Source organism: Canis lupus, chromosome 17, assembly GCF_011100685.1.
Source record: "Canis lupus familiaris isolate Mischka breed German Shepherd chromosome 17, alternate assembly UU_Cfam_GSD_1.0, whole genome shotgun sequence".
Lineage (NCBI taxonomy): Eukaryota > Metazoa > Chordata > Mammalia > Carnivora > Canidae > Canis > Canis lupus.
In genome coordinates this window covers 32,542,442-32,548,694 of record NC_049238.1, presented here as the reverse complement: position 1 = coordinate 32,548,694, position 6,253 = coordinate 32,542,442, and the positions used below count along the sequence as shown (strand labels likewise).

General features: G+C 37.2%; 1 long non-coding RNA gene across 6 annotated transcripts in view; it reads right to left on the bottom strand.

Moving 5' to 3' along the window:
* LOC119874749 overlaps positions 1-4,634 on the bottom strand; it is a 53,751-nt gene extending 49,117 nt beyond the window's left edge. Inside the window, exons 1-2 of one of the 6 annotated variants that reach the window (XR_005372343.1) lie at positions 4,186-4,634; positions 1,592-1,670 (exon numbers count right to left, since the gene is read on the bottom strand). This is a non-coding gene — a long non-coding RNA (uncharacterized LOC119874749). The remainder of the gene's footprint in view (positions 1-1,591; positions 1,671-4,185) is intronic. The other 5 variants (XR_005372341.1, XR_005372344.1, XR_005372345.1 and 2 more) reach the window with 5 other exon arrangements.
* Between the last annotated feature and the right edge of the window lie 1,619 nt (positions 4,635-6,253).

Below are 6,253 nucleotides of genomic sequence, written 5' to 3'. Positions count from 1 at the left end.
AAGAGACCTTCCAGATGCAATCTGTTATGTTAAGTACAATGATTCTGTGTTTCCATGTGCCGGGCAGAATTTAAAATGCAAGGGATCATATAAGCATAGCAGACCAATTTTTAAACTAACTGAAGCCCCAACATTTCATTCTGATGGGTGATTGCACACTACCACATCTCTTCTCTTTGTCTTTCTTCTCTTCTAACATATTCAGCAGTTAATTTAGAAAGTAAGATGTCCCTTTAGAAACAAAGAAGACATTAAGAATTTTCTTGCAGAGGGTGCCAAGTAAGAACCTACCCTCTTGCTCATCTCGGTAAACATTTGCTTTCAAGATTGCTGTAGTATCCCATTATCATCAAGTCCCACCAAGAAGGAAAATTAAGTCTTGTAAAAAAAAATCACAATTTTGATTGTGCCAAAACTCCTCCATTTAATATACCCCAAACCAATATGTGCAGTCTGTCACTTGAGGTCCTAGGGTTTCCTCGATCCCAAGCCTCAGCCAACCTGGACTCGTCACAATTTGTCAGGCAGATTGGTGCTTGACTTCTTGATTCTTGCTCCTGGGCAATGACTCAAACTCTGTCCACCTAGAATTCTTGACTTCTCATTTACCCATTCATTCCCTCGAGAACTCAGGACATATGTACTTGTTCCTTGGTCTGTGCCAGTATCTGTCCCTCTCTCAATCCTAACCCTGCTTCAAGAGTGAGGTGTCTCATTCAAAGCCATACAATTATTCCATGACATCTTTCTTTATCTTTCTCATCAAGAGTAATTTATTGATGTATCCATTTCATCATTTATTCATTTAAATATTGTGTTGAATGTCTATTATATGCTGAGTCCTAATAATACAAGTACAAATGAAGTCTGTTCCCTGACTTTATAGAACTTGAAGCTGATTTAAAAAGCAAACCAGTGAAACAGCAGGTACCCCACAATTATAGAGTGGAAGAGGGCAAACATGTATAATGTGTGCCCCTAGAACCCTAAACCACCCAGGAATGGCCAGGGTCCTCTCTCTAGAGAAAAGAACTGATGATCTGAGCCTAGAAATTCAAGGAGATTTAGCTAAATATAGAAAAGAAAGGAGAATGTTCTTTGCAGAAAGAAAAGGCACAGGAAAATAGCATAAGAAGTATGAGGAAAACCGTGGCATTCTAGCGGGCCAGGCTGCACACACACGGTAGTCATTAAGGTGGCTGAAATGAAAGAAGCTTGGTGGGTGAGTGACCAGAGATGAGATTAAGATGTGAATTGCAAGTAAATCTTGAAACATGTCTGAGAACTAAGCTAAGACATTTATATTTTATCCTAAATGATTTGGGGAAGGATCGAGAAGTGTTGAGTGCAGAGGGGAAAAATTGGAATTTAATTTTGAACGTTACCATCGTCCACCGAGATACTTGGAGCTGAAGAAAAGAATTCCCAACAAAAGCCTGATCTCAAAATGGATGAAATCCACTATTTGTATTAATTATCCTTTTATTTTTCTCAAAGAACAAGAAGTCCAGGGGTGGGTAGTTTACTGCTACAGCAACTCAATGATGCTGTCAAGAGCTGATGTTCTTTCTGTCTGGTTCAGCCTCCTTACCTCACAGCCTTTTCTTCTCCTGCATGTCCCCTTCTGGTCACCAAACAGCTGCTGCAATTTCAGGTGTCAAGTTTGTTCTCTGGGAAGAAAATAGGTAGAAGCAGTATAAGGTCAAGAAGGAAAAAAGCTAACGTTGTCCCTTCTTAACAGATAAATAAACACTTGCTTGAAGTGTCACTCAGGAGACTCCTATGTATACCTACTTGGCCAGAACAGTGTTACATGGTAGTCCCTAGCTGCAAGGGACAGTAAAAAAAAAAAAAAAAAAAAAAAGAACTTTCCTTTCAGAAATGGCTTATGTGTGCAGTCACCATCTGCCATGTCCATCATTGACCTACATTTGGTAAGCTTTTAAAATATCATATCTTGGGGCACCTGAAGGGCTCAATGGTTGAGCATCTGCCTTTGGCTCAGGTCATGATCCTGGGATCCTGGGATTCAGTCCCACATTGGACTCCCCTCTCTGTGAGGAGCCTACTTCTCCCTCTGCCTATGTCTCTGCCTCTCTCTCTCTCTCTGTTTCTTACGAATAAATAAATAAAATCTTTAAAAAATATATCACATCTTAATTTTCCTTTGATATATATTATTATTATATAGAACATATATTATTATATTGATAATACATTATTATGCATATATGATACATTGTATAGATATACAAAATAAAATGTGTTATTATATGGAATATATATATGTACATACACACAAATATAGATGCCTGATTAAAGGGAGAGAATGGGAGGTTTGAATGTCAGAATGTTCTGAATAAAAAAAAAAAAAAACTTGCCCCTACTTGTTCCAGCCTTAGTGTGTTATGCAGAGATTACACAAATCTAGATTCCTCAAACTTACCATTAATATATCTATTTTGTACTCTTCTCTCTTTTGTTTTGTACAAATTTTGGAGCGTACATGAAGTAGAGAGGATAATATAATGAGTGCCCTATTGACCACTCAACCACCTGTGATGGTTATCATTTTGCCAATCTTGTTTCATCTACCCCTCCCCTTTTCCTCTGGAATGTTTTAAGCAAACTAGTTCCATTTCAGTACACAAGAAAATGAGTTAACGCTGTATACCTCAAATTGATTTTTTTCTTCTTCAGACAGGAGATCCTATAAGAGTTTTAACATGACTTTGGAAAAAAAATGGTGAATGGAAAAATGTCACTCGGAAATTCTCTCTCATATATGTGTATACACACACACATAAACATACACATACACACAAGAGTAAGAACAGACTGAGAAAAAAGAGAGAAATTTTAAAGCGGAAAAGCCCAATTTCCAGGAGCTGGAAGGCTAAGTGGAGTTTCCACAGGCCCCTGAAGGAGTGCGTCTCACCTACATCTTTATTATCCAGAGCAGGACTCCTTCCCCAACCCCATCCTTGAAACTTAGGTCACAGTTATGTGTCATTTAAAGTATCGTTGACAGTTAACAAATGTAGAAATTAGTATTCTATCCAAGTGTATATTCTTTAACATTAAATTTCAAACTATATACTAGATGGTAGCTTAGTAGAAACTGCCACCGTATCCTAAATGAGCAGCTGTTTAAGAAAGAACAAGGCCTCTCCTTCTTAGGAGGTCTTAGGGATTTTGATTACTTTGATTACTTTGACCTTCTGATCCTACCCGATCCTTTAAGACAAATAATTCCAAATGTTAACAACTACTCTTAATTTTTTTAACTACTCTTAATTAAATAAATACAATAAATATGTATCATATTCATTCACATACAGTGTCCATTCGTTTAACCATTCATTTATATGTTCATCCATTCACTAAACATTGTGCAGGTCTTGTACATATCTGATTGCTAAAATCTTAAGGATGAAAACCCTGGTAAGGAACTATAATTGTGCCTCTGTTTTCATAAAGTGAAGCAAACCCACATCCTAAAAGCCCTGTGTGGGAATTAGGGGAAGGGTGGTTGTTCTCTAAACGTCTGGGGAGTAGAAATGCCAATCTGAAAGTGTATTTCCAAAAAGGCATAGTGGCAGGACGGCAGGGTGGGAATTGGGCCTGGCTGGAAGGATCTCTATATGTGTATTTTTATCGTCCATGTGTTGGATGAAGCGGAGAGCTGCCAGATAGCTTCTTTTCCACAGCTTGGAGTTACTGTTGGGAACAGATCCATGTATGGAAGCGAAAGCCGAAAGGCACAGATAAGCAGAGATCCAGCTATGCAAACCATGTTTAGAGACACTTAAAGGACAAGCATCCCAGGTCCTTTCTTTCTGGTAAATTCGGAGAAGCCATCATCCCGGGTCTTTTTTCACATCCAACTCATGCGGACTGAGCAGCCCAGACTTGACAGAGGTAGGTGCAGGGCTTTTGTGATGAAACTTATCTAAAGGATCATTCATGAATATTCCCTCCCGAGCTCTTGATGTCCTTTAAGGGAAGCTGCCAAATGATATTTTGAAAAGGGGGGAAAAAAAAAAGAAAGATTTGGGTTGGGGCTGGTGACCAAGAAGCATTTAACAGCTCTGCCTTCACAAAGCAAGGCAGCTTGGTTGCAGAGGGAAAGTGACAGCACAGAATTGCTGCCAAATATAATCCCTTTGTCCTGGGGTCACTTACCATTTGGATTTCTGTCGATACGAATCTTCCTGGATATTGCCAGCACCTCTGGAACCGGCCACAGATTCCCGTGGGTTCTGCTACTGAGTATTTTAGGCGGGGGTAGGTGGGATTTGCCCTTCTTGCTTGCTCCTCTGCAGCCAGTATAAACTCACACGTGTGGCTAGTTCTTCCTTAGACATGGAAGAGCTGCTTGTAAACGACATTATTATTTTTGGCAGGGGAAGTCATTTTTGCAGTGTTTCTCAGCAGATCGGAGGTTGATTACATCCTGTTCAAAGATTCTTGAGTTGCTTTCACAAACACGGGTCTTGCGCAAGTTGAAATTGCTGAAACCAGCTGTACGCACTGGACTTTTCTCCGTACCTTTAACATTTTTCTTTCCTTTTTGTTAATGACTGGAAACAGACGAACTTGAGGAGAGATTTCTCCAAAGATTATTATAGTTTAACTGTAAGTGATGTTTGAGAACAGTAGATTGTGGCAGAACCACAAAAGCTGTCTGTCTCAGGGATCCAAACTAAAAGTATAAACGTGAGGACAAAAACAATACCAGTATATATATATGACTCTAGTCTATTTTCTAAAATACTGGTTAATCCAGGCAAATCATATCAATAATACTTTGAAATGCCACTCTAGTTAACTAGCAAATTGCAATAATTAGATCATTAACGCAGTCTTTTTAAAATTGTTGGCAAAAATCTGTGAACTATTACCAAACACTCACAAAAGTCAAGAGAAAAATTTATAGGTCGTATCTGTAAAATGTGTGTGTTTTTCCAAGATTGAATTAAAATAATTTTTGCACAAGAAAATGAAATGTGAATTTAAAATTTCTCTTGTTGAGAATAATGTGTCTATACTTCACACATGATTTGAACTCCCTTATTATTTAGGTTTTCAATCTTATAATAGAGCATGAGAGGGAGAAAAAAAAGAAAGAAAAATTGAATGTGATTTTTCCTTTCCTGATGACAAAGCATAACATGCAAAATGATTCATAAACAAGTGTAAGAAAATAATAAAATGATTTGTAATACTGACCAAGGAGATGTCCTTTGGATAAATCAGATAGCGGGAAAAGCAATCGGCTTAGGAGATATAGGTAAGATGACTATAGTTATGCAGTGGGTTCTCTCAAATTGTGAATGTTCTGTAATACAAAAAAAGTGGCAGAGAAGGAGAAAACATGGTTCTATTCCAATAATAATACTTCATTATTATTAAAATAATTATAATACTAAAATATGGGTGTTTTTATCAAATTATTCCTTTTCATGTCTAGGTTATTTACACTGACAACACATTAAATTAACAGCACATTGAAGCTTACCCTTCATGCATCTCTAAATAGGCTATTTTACCTTGCTTAAAAATACTAATACTCTGTAACTTTGAGAGAGAGAGAGAGGCAATAAACTATGCCTTCTTTTTTTAAACCCGCAGAGACAAGTTGTCATAACTTTGGCTAAAGTGGAACAGGCCTACAAAAGGATGGCTTTAAGACACTTAATTAAACACTACATACCAACCAGTTTTTTGAAAGGAACAGCACAGCAGGAGTCTGGGAAATTCTCAATAAGTAAAAGGTTATTATAAATTATGTCACTAGTATTTGTGACCAGACGCAATGCATATATGACATCATTGGCTGTTTTCTCAGTTGCTTACTGCCAAGTACATTTCAAGTGTACATTTCTCATGAGACATGCCTACTCCTGTTTTTCTTTAGCGAGCAAATTTGAAGGTGTAATATAAGTAATAAAGAAAGATTTATTACTATTTTTATATATAGTATGTAAATATATATGGAAAAAATTGACAAATAGTTAAACCACTTGACCTTTTGACTACACCTTCTTAAGCACTTAGTGGTATGTGCAGAAAATCTTGGGAAGGTCATATTTTGAGAAGAGAATTAGGAGTATTGACAGTCTTATGTGAAAAATAAAAAGACTTGGATGCTCTATGCTATAGTTAGCTGAGATATGAAGTAAATTCATGGTAACCAAGAATGATAAAGAAGTCAAAATTTATCTAAAAACATACAGCACAGATTTGAGGT